This window comes from Nycticebus coucang, chromosome 1 (genome assembly GCF_027406575.1).
Source record: "Nycticebus coucang isolate mNycCou1 chromosome 1, mNycCou1.pri, whole genome shotgun sequence".
Lineage (NCBI taxonomy): Eukaryota > Metazoa > Chordata > Mammalia > Primates > Lorisidae > Nycticebus > Nycticebus coucang.
This window is the reverse complement of record NC_069780.1, coordinates 11,187,840-11,215,527: the sequence shown is the minus strand read 5'-3', so window position 1 is coordinate 11,215,527 and position 27,688 is coordinate 11,187,840. Positions and strand designations below refer to the sequence as shown.

At 39.3% G+C, this 27,688-nt stretch overlaps 1 protein-coding gene across 6 annotated transcripts in view; it reads left to right on the top strand.

Annotated features, from left to right (window-relative positions):
• The window catches only part of RASGEF1B (RasGEF domain family member 1B), a 608,630-nt gene that overhangs the window by 550,754 nt on the left and 30,188 nt on the right, over positions 1–27,688 (top strand). Inside the window, exon 1 of one of the 6 annotated variants that reach the window (XM_053592987.1) lies at positions 6,435–6,541. The exons of 2 other annotated variants lie outside the window; for them this stretch is intronic. The gene's annotated coding sequence lies outside the window, so the exon portion shown is untranslated. Of the gene's footprint in view, positions 1–6,434; positions 6,542–16,417; positions 16,554–17,043; positions 17,272–17,325; positions 17,858–27,688 lie in introns of those variants that run through there. 3 more of the 6 variants (XM_053592952.1, XM_053592970.1, XM_053592978.1) reach the window with 3 other exon arrangements.

Genomic DNA, 27,688 nt, shown 5'->3' with positions numbered 1-27,688 from the left:
AAATGCTAAGATCACAGAAACCAGGTCTATTTGTGCTATTTCTGAGCTCGTTGCGCAGTGGGATTATAATACGTATTGAATGAATGAATAACAGAATCAATTAATAAATGAACCCTTATCTGTCTAACTTTGTCAATTTGAGAATTGTGGTTTAGCCAGCAAAGTTACTTTTTAAATTAAATTCTAGATGAGGGATGTGTAGAATTATGTACAAAATAATCTATGTAAGTTACAAAAATATACATTTTATAGCATATAAATATACTTTTTTTTATATAACCAATGGACAATGGTAATGCTAGCTAAGCAGCCTGGGTTTGAATCCCAGCTCTACCATTTTTTACCTATTTGATCTTGGACATGTTATTTAACCTTTCTGGGTCTCAGTTTTTTCATCTGCACAAAAAAGATAATAGACTCACCTTATACAATATGAGGATTAAATGAACATGTAACTTCTCAGAACATGGGTACTTAGAATATTCTGTGTGTGATCATGGTTGTAATTATTTGGAAAATTATTTTGTATAGAGAAGTAAAAATTACAGGCTAAGTTCATTCAAATACTCCTATGAGGAAGCATTTATTCATTGACTCAAACTCCTTGTTCTGGTTCTGAAGGTATGGACTTAAAGAAGTAATTCTAAGTCTTTTCTCTTTCAAATGAAATAGTCAAAGAAAAATGAGTCATTCAGCCAAAACATTTGAATGGAATTTGTCTTTACTTCCACTTCTGACTGGCTACATGATTTGAGCAAGTGACTTATTCAACTTCTAAGTCTTTTGACTCTCAAATGGAAAACACATTTTGAAACTTTTGCTAATATTTTATTCTACAGGTTCAGAAAGGAAATGTTTAGTGGAATACATTGTGCTTAAATTTGGGGCATATATAGTAGAACCTCCATAGCTGACCCCCTCTCTACACTGACCACCTCCTTTCATGGACTGGACATGCACCGCGTGTACAGATCAGTACATGTGATATACGGCTGGCCTAGTTCCTTATGTTGACCACCTCCATATGTTGACTCGTTTGTTACAGTACCTTGAGTGGTCAACTCACAGAGGTTCTACTGTATTATAAATATTCCTAGAAAACAATCTCTAATACTGTCCCATTGGGCCCACATTCTCAGTAACTAAGAAAATGCCATGAAGGCTACGTTGAACAGTTTGATGAGAATATTTCAGATTGTATATGAAACCAGCACATTGTACCCCTTGATTGCACTAATGTACACAGCTATGATTTAACAATAAAAATAAATTAATTAATTAAAAAAAAGGATTATGAAATGAAGCAGAGTGATCAGGGACCTGAATAAAGCCCCAAAGTCCCAGAGATTGTCACAGCTCTGCCACCTGTTAGCTGTTTCTCCTCTTGTTTCTTCAACTGGAAAATGGAGCTGACACCCATTAGACTGAAGGTTTAATGAGATAAAGCTTGTGGTGAAGTCTTTCTGCTTCTAGTCCATTTTACATCTATCCCAAGCAGGACACGACTAGCACTCTGCTTTCCTCTGGCACCTTCTCTGATCACTCTTTTAATGTCCCTCCAGCCTTCCTGACCACGGTTGGCCCTCCTTCTCCTTCACATTTCCTATGAGTTCTCCAGAATTGAGTAATAACAGTAAAATGGAAGAAAAATGGGACATTCCATCAAAACATCTGAATGGAGGGCAGCTCCTGTGGCTCAAAGGAGTAGGGCGCTGGCCCCATGTGCTGGAGGTGGTGGGTTCAAACCCAGTCCCGGCCAAAAAACTGCAAAAAAAAAAAAAGTGAATGGAATTTGTCTTCCTTTCTGCTTCTAACTGCTTGATTTTGAGCAAGTGATTCAATCTACTCAGGTTTCTTTTGGTTCGTCTGTAAAAATAAGACTCCATGAAGCATATTTTGGAATCATTTTTTTCCTTTTTTCCCCTTCCTCTGCCCTATTTATATGTGACTGCTATTACAACATAATAACAATAGTACTACTTTTAATGTACACTTTCCAAAATCTTTTTCATTTATTATCAAGTATTATTTGGTCGCCATGTCAAAATTGTGAGATATTCAAGTTGGGTGCTGTTATTCCCTTTCCAGATAAGAAAGTGAGTGAAGACACGGGGAAGAAGTTAGATGTGGCAAGGCCACAGAGATTCTAGAACACAGATCTATTTTATTGTGGTCTCTTAGACTTTATTGCCCACCTATTGTATACATTGCACCAGGAAAAGTGCTAATAATACAGCCAACAGTCTCATGCTTTTTGTAACAGAATACACACTCAAAGGTAAGTGATAACCCAAAGTAGTCGATGCTAAGAGACAGATGAGTAAACCACAATTACTTTTTATCTTACTGATTTGTCTGTGAAGAAAGAATACCTTGTTTTTCTTAGGCGGCATTTCCTCATCATTGTGGACGATAGCCCCATATCTCCTGTGGATTCCATGGAAAACCCAGTGGGAGAAAAAGAGTAACTTGGCTTTAACACTCTTACATCAGTGTTATGTAAGCATAGGCCTTGCCGTGGATACCTTTCAACAATGATCTGTTAGGACTTTGTAAACAGTGCAAGTTTACATGGAATCTAAAACTTTGGAATTCTGTAGAACAACAAAAATCAAGGTTGGAAATTATCATGAGAAGTTTTCTTCTGAGTTTTTTTCCTGAGTCTGTGTTTTAAGAGTGGGTGTATGAGAAGTATGCAGAGTTTCAGTTTCATTTTTAGTGAAACTGGAAAGTAACAGAATTGATTCCAAAACTTCACAATAAGAATAAGGGCTATAGGAATATCTGGAATACTATCTATTCTAAAAGAACACCAAAATTTCCAAGGACTTTAGATAGGGCTTTTACAAGTATTTTATTTTTAATATGAGCTATATTCACACAAGTTAAACATGGTAAAGTCTGAATGGGGTCTTGTGAAGAGTTTCTTTCCCATCTCTGTCACCTGTTCTCTTCCACCCACCAAGGTCCCATCCCCTCTCTCAGAAAGTTAACCACTTGCCAGTTACTTGCTTAGCTAAACACTTACTAGTTACTTATTTATCTGCCCAAATGTTTTTATGTATAAAATAATACAGTACAGATATATAGTCTTTCTTGTTTCCTTCTTTTATATTAATATCCATCATAGCATACTTCACGTAATATTTTGTATCTTTTTTATTAAATAATGTATGAGCATTCCATATTAGAATAGTTTCCTTATTATTTTCTATTATATCTGCAAAGTGTTTGATTCTTGAGTATATCAAAATTTATTTATCCAGTTTTCTAAAGAGAGAGATTTAGTTGTTTGTAATCTTTTACCATGAGGAAATGCGTTGTTTCTCAAAATTAATGAAGTGTATCTGTAGGATAATTTTCCTTTGCTGGTATTGCTTAATCTAAACCCATGTCCATTAGTAATCCTCCACAATATAGTAGCTTTTTGCCAATCTCATGAGTTAAAGAAATATATATTTCAGAATAGTTTTAATTTACAATATTGTTATTATAAGCGAGAGTGATCATTTTTCATCTGGGTAAAAGACTCTTTAGATACAAACTGTGTTCATATATTTCACTGATTTTCTGTTGGATTAGTCATGATTTTCACGTTGTATCAGTAAATAAGTGTATATTCAGCATTTCCTAAGTTTGCTATGGTATAGGTTTGGTTTTTAGCAGAAAGCAGCCATGCTTAGCACTTGCTATTTGAAGTTACAGCTGGTGAGTTGTGGCAAGCACCCTTTTTAATTCTGTTTTTACGATTTGGCCGCAGTCGGATTTGAATGGATAGAAGCCTAACCCTACCCCAAGGTTTTCTCTTTTTGTAGCACTCCTCCAAATGTCAAAGTTTGCGCAGTGCCTATGAAAGAAACAACAATTACAACTAAAACAAACTCCCAGTCTTTCTTCCTCCTTAAGTAATTTTGGAATCATTTTACTAGTCATTAACATAAGAACTTGAAGAACTGCTACAGTGAAAAGAGAAGAAAGAATTGTCTACAAAAGAATTGATCTAACACTATACTAAATGATGGTTCCTTTTTTCTTTCTTAGAAGTTTGAAAATAATTGTCTATTGATACATAGTTTTCAGAAATTTGGAAAATAGTGACCTGTCGTGATTTCTTTCTCGGCACACACTATGAGATTAGCCTATTGGCTTCATAGCATATCATTTAGTAAAAGTGAAATGTCAGAGTACAAAAGGAGGGCGAAGTGGCCGGTATCCTGAATATTAATTAATGGGTTAACAATAAATAATTCAAAATATATTGTTGAGCAGTCATTATCAGCCAGGCATTCTACTTAACACTGTGAGTATGTAGTAAGAAATAAGAAAGTCATGGTCCTTGCCTTCTCAGAGTTTATACTCTAAACCAGTGACTCTTTGTCCCAGTTACATATGAAAATTATCTGGGGAGCTTTACAAAAACACCAATGCCTTTGCTCAGGCCAAGAATCACTAGCGGTATCACTTAGGAACAAATATTTTTTAAAACTCCCCAGATGGTTCTAAGGGAAGCCAGAGTCAAAACCACTGGTCTACCGTACCCCATAGATAGTGAGGAAACCACAAAATGTTTTAAAGAGGAAGTAGTCATGGAAATTTTGAAATGATATAATATAAACTGGATAGCATTGAATTTGAAACATTTTTGGTATAACGTTTGACTTAAGAGCAATAATGGCTTAAGAGCTGCTCTCCAGTTTATAGAGGACATGAGGGTGGAGGAAGAAATGACGGTAAGTGGCCCTTTGAGGAAAAATATCAGACAGATCCGGAAAGTGGTATTTTCTCCAAGACAAATGGTCTGGTTTCAACAAAAAAGGCAAAGGCAAGAAAAGCAGAAAAGGGTTGGGAGTAGGGTAGGAACTCATATGGATTAAAAGATAATAAATACCAAATAGAACACATTAATCTTGACTGCATCCTGGTTCAAAATATCCCTGGGGACAATTTTAAGGGACAATTCAGAATACTTAAATATGTACTAGAAACTAGATAATATTAGGGAATATTGTTGATTTTTCCTAAGTGATAGTATAGGCACTATCTGTGTACAGAATATTCTCATTTTTAGAAGATGTTGCAGATGGGTGCCGGCACCTTTCAAATGGTCTTCAACAATCCAAAATGAAGTCACACAGTTCATTTTGCTTACAGATAAGCAAATGTAGTCACACTTTCAAAAGAAGTTTGAAAGAGGCTGAGGTGTTAAGAATAAAAGAGGATCCTGAATAGTGGTGGTAATTATATTTAATTAACTACCATTGATTGAGCGAGTGTGTTCACATATTGTGTTAATTACTTCATATGTATGATTTAATTTTATTTTAAAAGTAAGCATTGTTTTTTTCATCTTGCAAATGAGAAAACTGAAGCTTGGAGTGATTAAACAACTTGTTCAAGTTCTCACTGAGCCGGGGTTTGAACCAAGTTCTTCCTGTTTTCATTGTGGGTGATTTTGATTGTCACGCCACCTTGCTTCCACCCCAAACTGCAATATAAGCCCTGATGAGGTAATGGAAAGCTCACGTGCACTTACCATAATGAAAATCCGTCTAATAATTGTTTATGGTCTGTTTTATAGACTGCGTCAAAGGAGTATGATCTCTGGAGTCAAGCCCAACTGGGTCCAAATCTTGACTCCCTCATTTATTCTATTTGTGTTCTTAAACAATTTATAAAAACTTCCCTCAGCTTCAGTTTTCTTATCTATGAAGATAGAGATAATATAGTGCTTTATAAGATTGTTATGAAGATTAAATAAACATACATGGAAAGCACTTAGCACAATTCCTAGCATATAGTAAATGCTCAGTAAATGTTAGTCACCTCCCCCCATCTCTTAAATTTAATTTGAATGGTCACAAATGATTCTCACCCCTGATGTTGAAGGTGAGTGCTAGTTCTGGAACCCTCAATCACTTCCATTAACATCAAGTTGACATCAGAGACCATGGCTTTGAGTCCCTAAAACCTATAGTGGAATTCAACTAGCATCCAAAAATGTGTTTGATAGCATCAAATTATCAGTACTATGGTTGTTAAGATTCATTTATTAAGCCTGTGCCAGGTATTAAATGTTCCCTCTAGGAACTTAAAATTCACATATTTTCAGTGGGTCTTTAAAACCTAGGGAGAAACAGTTATTAGTAAACTATCTGGGGACTAGGAAAACTCATTCCAGATAAATGGAACAGTGTGAGAAAAGTCACTGAGTTGGGAAAACTTTCTGCTTAGGCCTTCTCCCACCCTACCCCCCCCAAAGACAGGCAGTCCACTTAGTTGGATTATTGTGTTTGTAAAAGTGTAAATAAGAGATAAGATTGGAAGGCTTGGTTGAGAACCTTGATTGCTTAAATACAGCAAACCACTGTCAGTTTTGTAGCAAATGAGCAATTCAAGTTCCTGACATAGCACAGCAGAGATAGTTGAATCTAACGGTTTATTGGATATGTATCCTTATGTGTGTGTGGGAGGGGGGTTGGCGTAGGTGTTCATTTCTGTAATCTCTGAATGCAGTAGGACCAGAAGTGGCAAGAGGGACAAGGTGAGTTTGGGGGTTACAAAGTAAGACAATACAACTGCTAACTGGATGCGGGCAACGAACTTAAGTGAGGAGGCAGAGCAGACTCTGAGGTCTCGAGCCTGTGTGGCCAGGAAAACAAAGACCCAGGAGCAGAAATAACAAAGTCTAAGCCGGAGCTTTTTTTCTTTTTTTTTTTTAATTTATTTATTTTGAGGGGAGAGGTGTGTGGTTAGAAATCTCCTAGTGAAAATAATGAGTTTGTTAGACCTCTTCCCTGTGCCTTTTAAAATAGTCATACCACAACCCACCTTTAGAAGTGGTAATTATAAAGCTGCTTAAAATTATGAGTTATGTGTTTTCTTGACTTAGGTAGCAGAGCACCAAACATCTTATGAGCTGGTTCATAGGTGCAGAGCAAAAGAAAGGGCTTCAAAAACTTCCCTTTGAGCCAGCAAGCACAGGGTGGCTTAGAATACCCCTCATCTGAAGTCTATGGGTATTCCACGGCCCGTGGGAACTATAGTTCCATTAGATAGGCTTGCTGAGAAAAGGGGAATAATTCAGGGAATCTGAGTTTTGGGGAGGTATATGGTAGATCAAAAGTCAATGTTTTAATTCATTTACTTATTCAATAGACATTGATACTTACAAAGTATCATTGTGGACATTAGGGTTAGAGAGAAGAGCTTTGCTAGCATGCATTTTTATTCTATTTATTCTCTTAGAAATTTTATTCTAAATCTAATTCTAAAAGTAAGTGCATAAATAGATCAGATAATTTTAGAAAGTGTTGATATCCTCCTAAGGTCATCTTGAAGACCCTCTTCATTCTCAGAAAAGACCCTGAATTAACTTGTCCTGGCAATATTCATGTCTGGCTGTTTCTCATACTTCAGCTCTTACTGTAAGAGAAGCCTTCTCTGACCCTGCTAAGCAGGTGTCCAGTGATGATCCCCACCTGCAACAACTGGCTGTTTCCTTAGTCTTGTGTGTAATGTCTGTCTTGCCCTCCTGGATGGTAGCCCTATTATGGCAAGAATTTCGTCTGTTTTATTCCCATGGGATTCTCAATGCCTTTTCCAGAGTCCTGTCCAAAGAAAGTTGTCAGCAAATACCTGAAATTAGGTTGATCAGCCATTCTGATGTGCCTGGAACTGAGAATTTACCTAAGACATAGTGTGTTCACTACTAAAACCAGGCCAGTCTAAGGCAAATCAGGACAGTTGTCATCCTACACGGAATGCATATTCGCTGGATAAGAAATTTGTCTTAGAAATAAACCTTCCGCCATCGAAGTTGAATTTCAAGTCCGTTGAAACCAGACCCAGAGCAGAGGCATTATTATGCCATGATACCCTTAGTTGCAGCCACTGCCTTTAGTCTAGGCCTGAGACTTAGGGAACAATGAAAGTAGAACCCTGAGCAATCTTTCAAGCATCTTGAAGATCAGTATAATAATGCTGACACTGACCTCAAGAGAAAAGATGCCCATCACCTCTAACATCATAGCATTGGGGCAGGTCTATCACTTCTGATCCTCCCCAAGCCTGTTGGCTGTTGAGGTATCCAGAGGAAGTCAGTCGGAAAAACTAACAACTAAAAGCAACCTTAATACGAACTAGCATTTCACAGCTAGAGGCCACCTCTAAAATCCTGTAGTCCCATACCTTCTCTTTGCTATTGGGAACTCTCAGAATTTCAGATGTTAGCTTCTCCCACAGAGAAGCTGGTATCATAGGATCCTCTTTTTTGTTCCAGCCCTGACTAGAGTCCCTTTCAATACTGGCCAAAGGTGCTGGCTCATGGGTAAGACAAGCGTCCCCTCCATTGTGTGCTCCCAGCCTGTTGTCCTGTTTTGCATTTGCCCTCATACTGTGTGCTCTGGAGCAAGTTCCACCTGGCTTTTTGCAAATCACTTATTTCAACATGCTGTTTGTTTCTCTCTAAAAGAATTATTGTTGATCAGGTTCAAACTTTCCCTCTTCCTTGAAACATTGGTTGTTACTCCTAGTTTTGAAGTGAAATGTTTTACCATTATGTAGTTTGCAGACCTTAAAAGAAAAGGAAAGGAAGGAGGAAAGGGGGAGGGAGGACCCAAAAACTTGCATGGTAATATATGAGGCTTAATGGGAACCTTGACATAGGAGATACTCCTGAAGTTTGTGTCGTCGTGATAGACCTTACAGGATTTGTTCTGATAGTATATATGGACTGTTTTGTTTTCTCACCAGTGGGAAAACACAGAACCAATTTCACGTTCATTTTGATTTTGTTGTGTATTCTGAATCAAAAGACAGAAATATGTCTGCCATTAGCCTTGATGGGAGAGAAGGGACTAACCAAAATTGCCTCTATTTAGTGATGTTTTCAAACTGTATGTTCTAGTTTGGGGGAAAAATACAGCTTGTTTTAGTGTTTTGGAATTTAGGAAGTTTGAGTTTATGACTGCCTTTTGTAACAGCTGGTGCTTGACTTTTTAACTTAGGAAGGCAGATCATTTTTTAAAAAGGGTTGTGAGTTCTTAAATATACACGCAATAGAATGTAAAACAAATGTTTTATTTGTCTGTAGAACTTTATCCAAATTCGACTGTTTTATTTTGCCCTGGGCTGTGAATTTCTTCCTGGGAGAGGTGTTACATTCATACTTCTGTAGAGAAGGCCTCTGTGTTTCTTAGACTTATTTCCTTACATACTTCAGAGATTATTTCTTATTTCATCTAGGCCTCCTCTTTCTGCTGCTACAAGTGACAGCCATGTTCTTCCACCCTGCCTCCTCACCCAAACACATTTCCAAACATACTCCTTGACTGTCACCATAGATACTTGAGGTACCAAGGGACTCACATCGCACAGTCAGCCAAAGTCTCCTGCTGGCTCTTGACCACTATCCAGAGACAGTTCACTGGAGACAATTATGTGGATAACTGTAGATTCTAAAATTATCACCGGTTAATTCCAGGCCCTGGGAACATTAATCATATGCTAATAGTGTTAGTCTGTGGGAGACTGGACTTTAAAGCAGGTTTCAGTCCAGAATCAAAGCTCATCTGTGTAACTGTGTGTCACAAGGCACAGCCACTGTCTGAGATGTGACAAATCAAAAAGCCGGAGGGCGCTAATGTGAGTGACGTTGTAAGATGCATACCATTCTTTAACAAACTTCACAGCACATACATTATAAATTTGTACAGTGGGACCATAGAAAATTCTCTGGTCTATTGACAGTTACACTTTATAAATGTGATTAATCATGGAGCAGAAAAAGGTAAAACAACATTATCAGTATGTATTGCCTTCAAATGTAACTCTTAAATGTAGAAGCTAATGGTTATGTAGATAGGTCTATGGGAATATCCCATTTTAATTATTAAATTCTATATTTGTAGGTAAATTTATAAAATAAAGTACATAGGCTGAGCACGGGGCTCAGGCCTGTAATCCCAGCACTTTGGGGAGACCAAGGGGAAGATCACTTGAAATCGGTAGTTAGAGACCAGCCTGAGCAGCAAAGGGAGACTCTGTCTCTATAAAAAAAATAAATAATTAGCCAGGCACAGTGGTGCATATCTGTAGTCCCAGCTGCTCAGGAGCCTGAGGCAGTAGGATTGTGTGAGCCCAGGAGTTCAAGGCTGCAGTAAGCTACTATCAGGTTACTGCACTCCAGCCTGGGTGCAGAGTAAGACCCTGTCTAAAAAAACATAACAGTATAAACACCTGACTACCCACTACCTACCACAAATGATAATAATGAAATTTTGACTGTGAGCATTACTTCTTCCTTTATGAAAGAAATCGAATACTACAATGAAGTTGGAGTCCCCTTTGTCTCCCACTCCTAATCCCACCTCTTCCCCTTCCCAAAGATAGCCATTCTTTTTATTATTATTATTTATTATTAAATCATAATAACCAATATTAATATACACAGCTCCAGTGAACTCTGATTGGTTCACTGGAGCTGTGTACATTAATGCAATCATGGGGCACCATACACTGGTTTTATAGACCATTTGACATATTTTCATCACACTAGTTAACATAGCCTTCCTGGCATTTTCTTAGTTATTGTGTTGAGACATTTATAGTCTACATTTAGTAAGTTTCACATGTACCCTTGTAAGATGCACCGTAGGTGTGGTCCCACCAATTACCCTCCAACATTTAGAGAACTCTAGAAAAATGCATTAGTGATATCTAGCCCATTCTCCTTTACTGTTTCAAGAGATGGTCAATAGAGAATATCTGTCATCAATATCTGAAAACAGAGCAGCCCTGTAGATCTACCCCAGCAGGAATAATTAGGAAGTAAAATCATGTAGTGTTTGAAGTCCCGGACTTATTATCTGGGTTCTTTGGCTAGTGTAACTTTGCTATTACCTCCTTGGTCTAGGCTAGATCTTTCAATACCTCTGCGATTCAATTCCCTCATTTCAAAAATGCCTTGGTTGGTGGCATGGAGGTGGGGAAAGGGTTAAAGAGATGATCATTCAAATTTTTACCAGCTCTAAAATTTTATTATTCTATTGTTCAAGTTCTCCCTTCTCTATTCTTACTTAATGTGTTAGGCATAGATTAGTAATTAGTCAAGGGAGGAGGAGATCTTCTAGCAAAATGATCACACTTAACATTAAAGGCTGTAAGAATCTGAAATAGAAAAACCTGTTCTTAATTTAATGTAAAAGCAATTCATTTGGAAGAAGCCAGACAAAACCTACCAGAGAGAGAAATTACAAATAGAGAAATATGCTTGCATTTACTACAAGAATTTGATAGGATTAAGAATATTTCTCTAAATAAATTCATGTTAAACATAGTTAAATTTTACTCAAAAAGGGATATGTCTAATCAAAATTGATGCTTGTTTAATGTCTTTAAATATTCCTTTGTTAGTGCAGAAAAGGTAAGTTGCTGTGTACCATATAATCAATGAAGAGGATGATTATCTCATGACTTTGCAATCAGGTCAAGTTATAATATTTCTCATTATCAGTATTCCTCCTGAGGATGTTGTAAATAATTACTTTGTAAGAGCAAATGAGTATTGACACATGAGTAAAATGATAATGCTTATTAGAGAAAAAAATAATAAAGTTCCCTTTCAATAGTTCCTGCCTACAAATGAAAATATAGTAACTTTTTGCATCTTCTTAGGGGACTTCTAAATCCATCACATCTATTGTGGGATCTCCCACTCAGTCCTTACATTCTTTTGTACAACTTTAGGGTCTGGGAAGTAAAAGGTGACGGTGATAAAGGGTCACATGGATATGTGAAAGGGGCTTCCTGAAATCGTCTTTTCTGGTCACGTCCCTTCAATTTAGGAGTATCTTCTCAGCACGTTTAAAAGGCTGGCTATCTGTAATATTTTCAGTGACCCCAGCAGAGGAAAACATAGGCCTTCTTTACCGACCACTGTCGGAAATGAATGACCCTCACAGACCCACTGCTCTCCCTCAATGAGATAATGAGATAATGGATGTGAAGAAACACCGTAAACTATAAAAAAGTCAGAATTATTATTGAGATGACCATTCCAAGGATGACCCAATTATTTGTTTTACCACAGTAATTCCTTCTAAAGGGCAGGGGTCATTGTACAGTAACGGAGGGATTTGATGGCACTGAACAGGAACTCAGTCAGCATCTTAAGTATTGACACGTTTCTATCCTGCCTTGGTCATTCTTACCACCAAGTTTCAGGAATATGAATGTACAGAGGTCGATGCCAAACACACACATACTTCTTATTACTATGAAGTTATGAAGTTCCACTACGGTCCCCTATATGCTAGATCAGCCCATGAGCAGACTTCTTTTTACTCAGGCTAGAAGCAGGAAGAGGGCTTGAAATTAAAACATGCCAAGGGGCCTCTTCCCCACTTTCACTCTAGGCCCTCAGATGACAAGGAAAGGGAAGTCAAGGAAGACCATAGTCAATGGCAGGGGAAAACAAGGGGTTTTCTCCAAAGGCTGGAGCTAGGCTGCTCTAATTGGCCTAAGACCTCAAAATCTTTTCTTAGCACACAAGAGAGGCAATGAACCTCATACTTACCAAAGGTGGGTTTGTGTTGCTTGATTTTGAAGGTAAGAAGGCCAAGGCTGTGGTCCACATTGACTACCAGGGTGACTGATGCCTTTGTGTTCTTTCATTTATAGACTAGAGATAAAATTCCATATCCTTTAATAAATGAAAGAGAAAATGTTGAAGTGTTTTGGGGAGTTCCTTGCCATTTCACAAGGCCTTTTAAGATTCAGAGGGAAGGAATTCAATGCTAAGTAAGGTTGCCATCCCACTTTGGACATCTTTAATGTTTTTTCTTACATTTAGGCTGCTCCATTCCCTTATAGCGCTCCCCTCTTTAGACTTGTCTGGCATTCTGGCACTTGATTCCTCCTTAATATGTAAGTTTTAAATATTTGAAGACAGTTACGCTTTGTGAGATTTTCATATAAGTATTAAGTATTTTAAGGAAATCACAGACCACAAATAATAGTATTAAACTAATGTCTTTAAAGAAAAATCTTGTGTCTTTGAGACAAATAACATTGCCTTGCAAAGAAACAACTGCCCTCTAATCTAATACACATAATACTAGTTTTAAAGATTATTTCATAAATGTTAGCAGTAAGCAATTGAATTAATTTTGTGAAGTGGGAAGACAGGAGGATTGGAATCAAAGCTTTATGGTTTTAATTCATGGCTTTTCCAGCTGAGTGGCCTTGGAAAGTGACTTAACTTCCAAAGCCTCATTACTTTATCTCAGAAATGAAAATAATAGTGCCTCTCAGGGTTTTGTTTAGGATTAAAGATAATCCAAGTAAAAAATGTAACACAGATATGGCGAAACACTCACTAATGAATGAAAAGAATGAGCATCAGCATCTCCCAACATGGGTAGATGGTCAAGAGCACACGCAGGAGGGAAAACAAGGAGGAGCAGAAGGAGACAGGTTGCACAACAACGCTCAGGTAAATACACTCATGTGGTACTCACATAAAACAATGCCCTCATTGTTCATGAAAGGCAGATTGAAAACTCAGTAATACTGTGTGATGGAAACTGGAATTTTAGGTGGGAAATGAAGATGATTAAAATAAAAGAAAGAGGCCTGGCGTGATGGCTTGTGCCTATGATCCTGGAACTTTGAGGGGCCGAGGCAGGAGGAATGCTGGACCTCCGAAGTTTGAGACCAGACTGAGCAAGAGCAAAACCCCATCTCTCAGTAAAATAAAATAAAATGGGTTATGCCTGGATCAGTCATGATGATTGCTCTAATTTGGTGCACCTGAGATGCAAAAGGATTAGAAAAGAAAAATAATGCTTAGCACAGATCCTGTGACAGAGCAGACACGTAATGCACATGGCGTTGTCTAATACTGGAGTGAAGTGCCACATTTCAAGCCTTCATTGGCATTACTGAGCTCACCAACATTTACAGAATTAGAGGTTTAACCACTGGACTAAAGGACACAGAAAGAAATTTTGAGGAATAAAGGATGGAAATCATATTTTTTCATGATAGGGAATAATTGAGACATGACAATAATAGCAGTTATTTACTGAGTGCTTACTATGGAGTAGGCACTCATTCATTTGTCCAACTAACAAATTTATTTAGATCTTAAATATGTGTCAGACACTATTCTAGACATAAGAAATGCAGCAGCAAAACAAAAACTACGACAACAGCCGCAATCACTGCGCTTCCATAACTTAGATTCTAGAAAGGGGAGAGAAGCAATCAAGTGAAGAATACATGGTGTAAAGTGGTGATATGTTGGGGCGGCTCTTGTGGCTCAAGGAGTAGGGCGCTGGCCTCAGATACCGAGGGTGGTGGCCCTGGCCAAAAACTGCAACAACCACCAAAAAAAGTGGTAATAAGTCGTATAGAGGAAACAACAATAAAGCAGGGAAGGGTTATAGAGAGAGGAGCTGATTGCAGTTTTAAACATGGAGGTCAGTTAAGGTTTCCCCGAGGGTCACCCTTTCCAACCCATTTCATGTATTATCTCTTCTGGTTTTTTCTATACCTTATGAAGAAGTTACTTGGATTGACCTTGATGCTAGTTTTCAGATCAGTGAACTGGACATGTCCCCCCTTCTAAGGTTTTATGGGTGGCAACGTGATAGAGATAGGATGGGGGTTCATGATGCCTGGCTGTGGAACTGTCTCTTTATGCAATAATACTTCTCATACAGGGAGCTAGAAAGGGCTCTAAGGGATCTGCCAGCATGGGGAGTGAAAGTGTGGTTTGGAAAAGCATTGAATCAATATTATTGTGGTATCATTATACGTCTTGAGGATCTAAAATAAATGTCCTTTTCAAGTGGGAATATTTTAGAAAGTAAAACTGGGCCAAATCTTCTGGGCTGCTGTGTATGTCCAAAAGTTACAAAGGTACAAAGGCTATCTTAGATATTTCCATTAAGAAATCTTGACATAGTCCAATCCTTTTAATTTCTTGCTACAAGAGCAAAACCTCAAGAGAGTAAACATAATAACTTGCCCAACATCATATGGCTTGTTTGTTACAGAACCGGGCTGAAATATTGAGTTTGGAAAAACCACAGCAGCTAGCTGGGCCACCCAAGTCTCTGAGTTTTACCCTGCGTGGCTGATCCCCACCAAGCTCCAGTGGCTCATAGCTTCTCAGAAGGACTGCAGGGAAACTAAGGTTAAGTCGAAGGCTCAAGTTAGGCAGTCCCACTTATAGAAGGGAAAGAGGGAGTATGATAAGGACAAAGAAAAGGTGAAGAGGCATAAATGAACTGAGGGGATAAACCAGGTAAAGTGATCTTCAACGTGATTCTTTCCACCCAAGAAAGGAGGTGAGGGTGGGAGGGCCAGGAACAAAAAAGATTCCTCCCTCTCAATAATCCTAATTATAGCTCTAGAGGACAGGCATGAAAAGTACTGTTTTATATATAGGAAAACTGAAGCTCAAAAAACCTATTTTACCTACTCGTAGCCACAGAGCTGGCAAGATAGTCCCCAGACAATAAATCTTTTCTTTACGCGGGAGTCTGTCTTTCTCTCCTTATTTGCATCCATCATTTCTTCCCTCCAGCCTCCTTTTCTGTGTACAGGGTGAAATATTGAAGTTTTTATCTGTTTTCTAAGATTGTTATCAAGTACCCCAAGAGATGATGGGTACGTGGTTGCCACGACAACACAGCCATTGCTGAGGACTAGGCTCCCTGCCTCGCTTCCAGAGTCCACATTTCACAGAACAGATTCCCCTCCTTCCTGCAGCTTCTAAGAACCGTAATTTTATCCTCTGAGCGCTTACTAGCCTAACGTTTGTCCTCCGCTAGACTGTAAGCTTCCTAATGGCAGGGACCAGCCTACTTTGCCACCAGGGTACCCCAGCGTCTTGCACAATGCCTAGCGCTCAGGCTCTGCGTAGTATCTGCTGAGCAAATGTCCTGTGGTTCCTTTCAGCTCTCTTCTGAGAGTTACAGGGACAGTAAAGTTTAGCTCATAATTATGTTAATAGATACTGTATAACGAGTCGGGCCGGTATTTACAGGTAGTACACAGGTTAATGAACATACACACACACACACACACACACACATGACTGCACAATAGCCCCGGGCAGGTGCACTCAGGAGGAAACGCAAACAGTCGGAGCCAGCCCAACCCGCGCGGCGTAAAGCCGCTGCACCGCCTCCGCGGGCTTGCGCAGTGTGGGCGGGCACCCGGGCCAGACCGTCGCGCCGCGGGAGTCCCCTGCCCACCCCGACTTGCGCTCAGGTTGCCGGCTGTGGCGGCGTGGGCGGGGAGCTGCGCGCTCATTGGGCCGCGCCAGCGGGGTGGGGCGGGGCCGGGGCGGGAGGCGGAGCTCCGAGGAAGTGGGTGTGCGCGGCGGCGGTGCAGTAGTTTCAGTATAAACAAGGAACGCGCCTGGGCTGGCGGATTTTTTTTTTTTTCCTTCTTTCTTCGCGCTTTAGCTTCAGGTCCTCTGGTAGCATTTGTGAGGGCGCGGAAAACAGCCAGGAGGTGGAGGATCCCGGGTCCGTCTGCGGGTAGGTTGTTCCCTGGCTGGGCAGTTCTGCCGGGAGGGACCAGAGCCCGGAGCTGGGAACGCGGGACTGCGCTGAACCCTGCGCCCTCCGGGGAGAGTGAGCGAGCTGGGCTCTAAGGCTGAGCCCCGGCTGCCCCGAGCTCTCCAAGGAGGCGGGAGATCCGGAGCTGAACAAGAGCGAGCTCTGGCACAAAGAGCCGGGTTAAAGCCAAGGACCAGGGAAGTCCCCCTGCCCGGCCGCTGCGAGCACCTGGGGTCGCCCTGGCCCCAACAGGTGCGGGGCCGAACCGCGGGGACCCAGGCAGGGACAGGCTGGGGCTGTGCCTTGTACTTTCTCCCTGATCCGGCAGCAAGGCCTTCTGTTTCGGGATCTTGGCAGTTTTTGAGGATTTGTCTGAGTTCTAATAGCGCTCATCCTTTTTACATCCCTTCTCCCTTCCTGTGCATACGTAGGTTGTTTCTTCGCACTTCTTGATCAGTTTTCGTGTGTGTGTGTGGGGGGGAGGGCAGTTGTTTATTTATGTATTTTTGTTGTAATCTGAGATCTGACTCTTAGGAGAGGACAAGGAAACACAAGTGTACTCACACCGACGAAGTGGTGTCTGTCATCTCTTGGTTCACCTGGCAAACCTGGGAGACACCCAGGGGCTTTGCTTTTTGCATGAGCTCAGGTGTGTCGCCTGCCTGAGGTCACCCGTTCTGGTGAACTGAAATGAGCGGTAGGTACCTGGGAGTCTTGAAGGCAGTCAGCATGTGGGAGGCTTTTCCTTCTAGGGCAGCCTTGGGAACAACTGAAGTGCTGTACAAGAGAAAAGGGTGAAACACAGGAGCTGGGGTGTACTCCCTTTCTGCGTGTGCCTGTGTGTGTGTGTGTGTGTGTGCGCACTATTGCTTACCACTTGACCTGAACCAAATTGGCTCAGTTGTAGCAAACAAGCAACGTAACTAAATCCTCTGACAGCTCGGAGCATGGTGCAAGTGTGGTAAATAGCACAAAAAGATTGTCTAAGTAGTGGGTTTTCTCTTCTGACTGTAGATAGGATCATCTTTGCATTCAGGAGATGTAGTGTGTTTAGATGAACACGCACACAAATTTGTGTATGTGTGTTTGGGCTGAAAGAGTCTCGAGGGAGTCCTTCGTCAGCAGCACCATGTGATGCGGTCAGGAACTGCTGGTGTGTGTAGATCTATATTTAGCCCTGATGATCCCTGATGGCCTTGGGAGGGAGGGTCTCGGGTGCATAAGAGGAAGAGTCCAGGGATCAGGATGTCGCCCTCTTGAATGATGTCTGGTACAGTCATGGGGTGAATAATTACTCTTTCCTCCTTAGAACAGGGGCCAACGTTTGGCATGTGATGGCTTTGCCTTAATTTAAAATGTAGTTGAGCCTCTGTGGTCTGTGCTGAGAAACAAGGAGGTTTACAGTTAAGCAGAATATGTGCCTGATTGGAGACTTGGGGGGTAAATAACTTGTCAAATGAGATTAAGTGAAAATATAGGATTGATTTCTGAAAAAAGGAATAAAAATTAAAATTTTGACTATTATTTTTGAGAACAGAAAGAAAAGAATGGCAGCTTATTAGACCCTATCATTAATGGTAATTTTATTTTTTTAAGGGGGGAGCAGGGCTTGAGCCAATGAGGATTTGGGGCACTTTTGACAGAAATCAACATTTACAAAGGGTGTTATGCCTTTCGAGCAGATTTTCTGGCAGCAGTGAGAAGATCAGCCCCTGATTAGCAAGTTCCTTGTTGGCATTCCTCCACTGTATGTTGGTCAATCCTTTGTTTTCGTGGAGGTAGAAACATTTCAGGCTACTGAGCATACTGGCTTTGTACTTTCCAGCTGTCTAATGGAGAGTTAGATTCTTAGAATTTATTTCTCCCATAGTGTATTTTCAGGCTCGCTCCATTCTATGTGCCCCACAAGACGTTTTATTGGCTACGTCCACACCTGATCCTTGGGGGCCCTACTGTCTTTTGGAGGAGAGAATCATCAGAAAGCATTTACATGACTCCCCTCTCCTAGCCTGGCACCTACTCTCTTTCTCTCTCTCTATGGATATCCACGTAGAGAGATTTCTAAGTATTATTTATCATAATAATGCATGTTTCTTATGCTATGACTAGCATTTAATTTAATGTTAGAATCTAACATTAACTTCTGGTTAATTTTCATGGAACACAATAGATCAAATAAAGCCAGTTGAATAACATCTGTCAAGGAGAAAAAGAAATGGTAAGAAAAGTGAAGGGAGAAGCTGAGGGGAGTGCCATACCTGGGTAGGTAGGACCCCTAGTGTGGCACAGGGAGTCATGGGATCAGCTTTAGCAATCTCCAAACTCTGGAGGAATATCTGGATGCCCCCAGGGAGACCACATCCTTGAAAAGGAGATAGGAGAGAGGAAGGTATTCTCCCTTCCTTGGAAGAAGCCCCTGAATCAGGGGTAGAGAATCTTAATTTTGATGCTATAAATAATAAATGGAAAGGCTATTAAAACATGTTGTGATGTCTTAAAGTAGCAAATTGTACTGTTGAAAATGCTGGTTAAGACTTATGGGATTTTTATTGTCAGTGATTGAATTCATGTATTGTCTCTCCACCCCTTTCACTTTTCCAAAACTATCATTGTCTTTTTTTTTTCCTTGTTCTTCAGTTAAGTCTATAAAAATTAGAGTTGAGCAACCCTTAATTATTCTAAAATGACAGATACTGTAGCCTAGGAGGGTGGGCAGAAATAAGGAGACTTGGGTTCTGGCTGATCTGGAGCCCTAACCAGTGACTTTTTTCTCCCTGTACCTGCACTGTCTGCAAAATGAACATGGGACGTTGAACTTGTCCTTTCTAGCTCAAGAATAACTGCCTTGTTTTGTTATACTCTCACTATATGCATTTGTAGCCTGCACTGGGGGAGGGGGAGACAAATGAAGGAAAAATGATATGCAGTTAGATGTTCAGCTACTTTTGGGGGACAAGGAAACAAACAGAGGAAAGTGAAATTTCTTTTTAGGGATAAATTTATGTCACGATTTAATATTTTCTCGAACTGCTTTTGATTTTGTTTTTCTATAAATGTATTAAAAATTGCTAATTATCAAGAAGGTTGGAGTCAGAAACATTTTTTGGCCTATTCAGGCAGTGTTAACACATACTAAGTTTTCAATTTTTTTATGACCGTTTTTTCTTAGGTTTATATGTGTATTATTTTCAAGGTATGTTTATATCTAGAAATTATTCAATTGATTCAGATTTTATTAAACAACGTTGACATTAAAATTAGTTTAGCACAGAGAAAGTACAAGTTAGCCTAGTAGGAAAACATTTTGTAGACTACCAACATCTTTCTATTGATCTAAAGGGGAAAAATGGAGGGGGAGGATTAAGCACAATTTTTCCAAATTTGAAGCCAAAAAATAAATTATACTAGTGATCACATTACATAATACAATATAAATAGAAAACTCTGCTTTTTAACTACATTTCCTCAATAATTATCAGATCATTTTCATACTGACATGAATTAGATACAGAAAAATAAAACCTTTTAATTAAAAATTCTCCCCATATGATATTCTGTAGTTTGGTTTGAAGTTTGTCATGTATAAATGGTGATTAAGCTGCTTGTATCTGTCCTCTGTTAAGTGTGGGAACCACTAGTCCCTCAGGAATATTTGAACTTACGTTTATTTAAATTAAACAAAATTTAACATTTCTTCTCTCAGTTGCACTAGCTACATTTCAAGTGTTCGGTGGTCACTTGTGGCTTAGTAGCTACTGCATTGGATAGTACAAAAAGTTCTCTTTGACGGCACTTCATTAGATTATGATGATCTTGATTATTCAGAAGATCATTTTTATTCCTTTGGAAAAATGAAATATTTAATTCTCATCATAGATGGACAGGAAAGATGTAAGGAAATGTGGTCAGCTGGCTTGATAAGCTGTTATGGCTTCACCTGCTCAGCCTCAGCAGTGCCACTTTCCCAAGTTCAATAATAAGCCAAGGTCACAAACACTAATATTCTCAATCTTTTTTCCCCCAAAACTCTGGTTCTAAATCAGCACCCTCTGTTCACTGTTGCAAAGCACTCTTTCAAAGACCAATGAGGAGGAGCCATCTCCTGTTAAGCTCCGGAACTGCAGGGAAATTGTAGATGAGATAAAATAGTTAATAGTAAAAGATGTCAACACGTTTGGGGTTCAGTTCCCAGACAATAAAGGTTTCCCTCATAGAAAAGATTTAAATGACTCTCCAGGTAATGTACTGAAGTGTCATTTGGGTTTTAATAAACTACCAACATATCCCCCAGACAAAAATATGACAAATCTTAACTTTGTTTTTCTTCCAGGGAAACCAAAGATATTAACTATTTGAATCAGAATCTCTTTCTCCTGTCAATTAGGAATTAGTGAGAAATTTTTAAAGGAGTTTTTAGGACAAATCTAGCAAAATGCAAATTCATTTTTATATAGATGTCTATAACTCCACCTCATTGAGGAGAGAAATAGGATCTTCCTTCCTCAAAAACACTGTTGTTTTTTTTTGTTGTTGTTTTTCCCCTTAACTCTATAATCTACTAAGTTTGGGACTCAGTTCCAAAGAATGTACTTAGCTTGGAATTACTTACTATCTGTACATGTGCCAAAGACATGAATTGGTTCCGAGCTGTCTGCTCTGTGTGGTTGCCTTCTCAGCACAATACCTCATTTTTCAAGGTTAGCAGAGGTATAGCATTCTACAGTTTCCAAAGACGCTGTTAGAAATCTCTGCTTTTAGGAGTTTTTGTGACCAAGGAAATAAACAAAAAGATAGTTTTCTAGACGTTTTCAGGCTCAAAATAAACCATGTTTTAGGTAGTGTCAGAAACTTCTGCCTTTCACTTGGACTCAAATCAGTAATTCAGGTACAGTTTGCTGTTTGTGTTCTGAGATCTAGCAGTACCAAAAGGAAGCTAAGAGTACTTGAGATAACAGCTGGAGGAGAGCTGAAATATGTGAACTCTTTCTAATTTTGATCTATGGTACTTTGAATGAAAAAAGAAATAAACAAGTTGTTAAAGATGTCTCTTGCCAAAGTGCAAAGTTTCTCTGGAATTTAGACAGGAATTGAGAAACCAGTAATTCCAGGATATTCAATTAAACTTCTCCCCACTGAACAAATATGCTTCCAAAGTCCAGCTGTTATAGGAAGGCCTGCCCACCCAACATTTGAACAGAAACTAAAAGATTATGGTCAACATAAAGGCATTGGATGAAATAGGGATTTTAAAAAACCTTTTTCCCTTTGATGCCTACATTTTCTATCTCATTCTCTTGAGTGTAAAGGAAATGCTGACTTGACATTCTGGTAGAGATTTACAAAGCACCTATAACAGACATGGAGGGATAGCTTTTGATTTCGTTCCCAAACCCATCTTTTTTTCCCCTCTGCCTCTTTTCCAGTTTGAATTGTCACCTGAAACCACCTTATCCTGGTGCACCTGCTTCCTCATAAATAACACTGTGCAAAAGCAGTCGCTAATTCAAACACAGTCTGTTTAGAAAAAGGCAGCTTTTCATCTGGTGCTTTGAAACCATTAGGCATGCCTTTCAAATCCATTCATCCTGTAAATCACCCAGACCTCGCTTCCTTGCTGCAGGATCAATGTCAGGCTGAACTTTTTCAGGGTCCTTGGAAGAACATGATATATCTTTGTGACCAAATTAGCTGCCCCTGTAAGATGTCTTGTCTGTCAACTAACTTTTCAGCTTACCAAATTAATTTTAAGAAAGAACATTCATCTTGTATACCCGGGTTGAGTGTATCTTTACTTTCTGTTGGAAAGTCTTTCAGCATAACCTCTAATCTGTATGCTAATTTGGGGGGCTCTGAACTTTCTTTTAGCTTCGCTCATAGTTTCACAAACCAAAATCTGTTCCCCATTGTCTCAGTGCGTCTCCTCCTATTCCAAAAGCTGACTCAATTTAGGCAAAAAGTAATTTTAAAAAGCCTCTTTCAATAGTTCTACCAAAACCAAAATACTATAATTGTCATTATTTTAATTTTTAACTCAATTTGACTAGCACTGCCTGAAAATACAAGCATTCCTTGACTTCTAAAGAGCCAGTCTTAAATGTCTGAGACCCAGGTTTTTCTTGGAGCCACCATGTTTTCCTTCTTTGGGGTAAAGAAATAATATCTGAATTCTGTATAGGCCTCCACCTAGGCTCCTGTGAAGTCCCTGAAAGTACAGTATGTAAATGTGTTGGTATGTTTTTGGGGGCAGTGGGAGGAAAGAGGTTTGTGATCTCCCTAAAAAGTTAAGAGCCACTGGCTGAATAGGATATATTTTACATTGTGAAGAACAGGCTTAAAAATGAAACTCTGTGAAATGAGAATTGCTTGTGAGATTAACCTGTCTTCTGCTTTATGTATTACCAGTAGCATTTAAATAAAGTTGTCAGTTTTTTTCATGTGTCTTATACAAATTTCTCTTTTTCCAAAGGAATTAACTCCTTTGAAGTTTGACATAATGGTAAATTAATGCCGGCATTGAACTTGCTGCACTGTCACACATTCTAATTTTGAAGAAGAGTCAGTTTTTCCTAAACAAGGCCCTTGGCTGTCAGATTCCTAGTGATAGGTATAATGCATTGAGCTGCATAAAATTTGTACTGAAGAAAGATGGCAGATAGGGGAGAGGGCGGCATTGAAGTGATGTTGGAAAGCATAGAGAGGGGTAAAATTGAGAGCTTACTAGACCCCAGAGATAGAAAATATTCGTGGTGGAAACTGAAAGAAGAAGGTCTGCTGCGGATAAGGGTCGGAACTGCGTGGATAGAAAAAGGCATGTGGAAGCTGTGAGTTAAGAGCAGCTTCACACTTACCCTCCTTTCCTAGAGAAATCATTAGCGGGTGATTCCTAGACTTAATGGTACCCAGGGATAAATACCTCCCTGGATTCTCATGTCAAGTACTCTGAATACTGGATTTATTTTCTTAATGAAAACTAAGCCAATATTTAATCTTCTGGGCCTCACTTTTCAATTCCAGAACTGAAGCAAGTGGAATGGAAGACCTAGATATCAACTCTGAGTGATACTGAACAAATCCTAGCTCTTAATATGGGCAGTAGTATCTCAAGAATGGGAAAAAAAGTATCCAATGTAGCCCATACTACTATGAAATCAGTATATAGTCATCTACACATTCATAGGAGTGATAAAACATAACTATAGTCCAGAAAGAAGGAGGGAGGAGGAAAGACAGGGGAGGGGAGGGAGGAAGCTGGGAAGAGGGAGGGTTGGGGGATCCAACCTAGTGTGCAATGCAATGATACATTTCTATACTGTTAAGAACAGAATATGAATGTTTTTTCCCCAACAAGTAAGTAAGCAAGGAGATGGTTATATGTTAATCAGTTATATTTAAGCATTTCACATTGTATGTCAAGTCAGCACATTGTACCCCATAAATGCATTAATGTACACAGTTATGAATTAAAGAAAAAAATTTAAAAATGGGCAATAAAAGGAAGATGTTTAAGGGAATATAAACTCCAGCTACTATGTCCATCTTCTTAGGTATTTAAAATTATGCTTCACAAACAGTACTTTTTGTTCCATTCTGTTGACTTTTCCTCACATTTATTAAATGTTTCTATTATACCGGCATTTGCTCCTTCAGAAAACAGCCAGAATGGCCACTTGTTACAGATTGAGCAGAAATGAGCGATGAATACTGTGACCCATGGGTTTAGTTTTTTTTCTTTTTGGTCATTGTCTCATGAAGTTTTTTTCCTGGAAATCTATAACATACATCTAAGTAAATAATACTATATTTATTACATAATATATTTCATTATAGCTAAGATGCCATCCATCATAAGATACTCTGTTATTTCATATTATCTCTAAACAAAGACTGTCAAACATGCTTTTTTAATCAGTTGACTGTTTACATGCGTTCCAGTTTTAAAGATACTAAATTTTTTTAAAAGTACACATTAGAATTTCTGAAATCTCTATGTCTTGATGGAACGATGCTTTGATTGCAAGGGTCAGTGGCTTAAATATTGCTGTTGACTTTTTCTTTTTTTTTATTAAATCATAGCTGTGTACATTAATGCAATCATGGGGCACCATACACTGGTTTTATAGACCATTTGACACATTTTCATCACACTGGTTAACATAGCCTTCCTAGCATTTTGTTAGTTATTGTGTTAAGACATTTACATTCTACATTTACTAAGTTTCACATATACCCTTGTAAGATGCACCACAGGTGTAATCCCACCAATCACCCTCCCTCCACCCACCTCTCCCCTCCCTCCCCTCCCTTTCCCCCTTCTCCCTATTCTTAGGTTATAACTGGGTTATAGCTTTCATGTGAAAGCCATAAATTAGTTTCATAGTAGGGCTGAGTACATTGGATACTTTTTCTTCCATTCTTGAGATACTTTACTAAGAAGAATATGTTCCAGCTCCATCCATGTAAACATGAAAGAGGTAAAGTCTCCATCTTTCTTTAAGGCTGCATAATATTCCAGTAAGATTAGCCCATATCACAAAATCCCAAGACCAGAGATGTTGGCGTGGATGTGGAGAAAAGGGAACACTTCTACACTGCTGGTGGGAATGCAAATTAATACATTCCTTTTGGAAAGATGTTTGGAGAACACTTAGAGATCTAAAAATAGATCTGCCATTCAATCCTATAATTCCTCTACTAGGTATATACCCAGAAATCCAAAAATCACATTATAACAAAGACATTTGTACCAGAATGTTTATTGCAGCCCAATTCATAATTGCTAAGTCATGGAAAAAGCCCAAGTGCCCATCGACAGTCTGACTTTTTAATAAGAGTAATTAATGGTATTAATGTATCTCTGGAGCAAGGATTTATGTAGAACATCTAAAACATATAAATTATACTAATGGCCAACAAGTCGGGACAGACTGACAGGGTTTTCATTTTATGATTAAATATCAGAAGTTCAAAGAAGACCACTTGCGGTATAAATGAAACAGTGTAATAAATTTTTAACCTGAAGACCTGACTTTGAAACTCTACCCTGTCTGTCCCTTAGTCCATGTGTAACTCCAAGCAAATTATTAGGGTTTTTCTTAATCTCAGCTTTTTAGGTGGTCAAGAAAGGATAAGATGCCTGCCAGAAGAGGTGGTTGTAGGGTCCAGAAAGGCATTTGTAGTCAATAAATCATTATGCAAATGGGAGTCAATGAAATCTTCAGAACCTCCCACATCCCTCAGGGAGTGGGACCCTGTTGGGTAATGTAGAGAAGGAAAGACCTGGAGAATGTGCAGACCTTCTCCAGCACATGGGATCCCACGGTGAGAAGCATTTGCAACCAACAAAGAAAGAAAGGCTTAAGGAATTGAAAAAATACTGTCTTAAGTAGATGGTAAGGTTGGTAAGGCAGAAAAATACATGTACAACTAATATGCATTGATAAGGGGTGGAAGGTTGTGGAGTGGCTTAATTCTCAGTAGCTGGTTGTTGCTGTGTGCAAGTTCAGTAATCAAGGTAGCGCATGGGAAGCTGAAACCAGCAGCATATCTCTGGGCTCATCCACAGGCAGAAAATGGCACGTGTTGCATGTTCTTCTTACAGTTGATTTCTAAGAACAGTAAGTGGTAACTTCTATTAATTTATCTTGATTTGGTCTCCATTGCTATTTGCACTGAAAGGAGTTTTCTAAGTGTTAATATTTTGCACCTCCTCAAATAAATCTTGTGAGTGATGCATTTCCAAAGAATAATACAAAAAAGCCTTTGCTATGGTTCTAATAGTAACGCTCTGAGAACTTTGCTATGAAGAAGATAGGTAGTTTGGTTATGATTTAGGATTTTGGAAGGGATGAGCAAAATTAGAAATATCAGATGGGAAACATACCTAGGGATGGACGGTGGTAACTTCTAAAGTTCCTCATAGCAATTAAGTTACAGAAGTGGGACTTGATTCAATTTGAATCGTTGCCCAGATCTGAGTCCACTTTGCAGGAGTAAATAAACAGTACAAATACTTGGTGGTTTTGGTGAATTCCTTGAAAGGAAACTGTATATGACTGATGACCATTTTGTAGGTCAGAGGTTACTGTTTAACAAGACCAAGGCGGGACAGGCACATGGTCCCGGGGAGTTCACGTGCTGTGCTGTGGTTACATTGCTGTGTTGTCTTAGCCTTATCACTTCACCCCTGGGGTCTCAATATGCACATTCATAAAAAGAAGAGATTGGACCAGATTCTGATGGCCCATGGCCTTTGCTCCTTCCATGTCTGTCTTATATCTTTGCTAATCACCTTCTCCCACTGAGTTATAGCTTCCAAATCCTTCTCACTCGTTCATAGGTCCTAGACAACCAGTTCTAATTGTTTGCAGTGAGGAAGTGAAATGAAATGCCTTTTACATATTCTGGATGAGGTGATTTCTATAGACCCTTTGAATATTTATCATTTTTAATAATATGATACATATTATTAATAAACTTTAATAATAGACCATCTATCTCCCAAAGTTTAACCAAGTATCTCCCAAAAGCAGTATATGAGAATGATTGCCATAGCCATGAGTAAGTGTTGTAATCAAGGAACATTCATGGTTCCTAACAGAAAACAATCCCGACTCCAAGGGCAAGGGTGTGCCAGGTTGAGTTCCACTTCTCATCCTTTATGTGAAGGACACTGTATATTTATAACCATCTGACCTCTGGCTTAGAAATCCAGACAGATAAGCTTCCATCAGAGTTGTAAGAAATAACTTTTAGGTGCTTCTCATTTCAAGTCCTACCTCCTGGTCTGAGGACATTCTGTTTTCTTCCCACCAAGGACAGCCAGTTTGCAATGATTAAATTGCACATGAATTATATTGCTAGAAGCTTGCTTGGCAATTTGAAGAGGGAAAAATGTACTTTGTCCTTTATTTAATAAAATGCTGACATTGAGTTGCTTACTTATGTAACCGCAGTTCTTACGTGTGAGGTCTCATCAGCTAAGGGGGTGAGCTGAACCTTTGTTCTGAGTTCTTGGTCCTTTAGCTTCTACAACCTTGGGCTACCTGAACTGAACGGCCACAACCGCTCTGGTGCCTGTCAGTGACAGAAGGGCCCGGATGGGGCGGTTCTCAGTA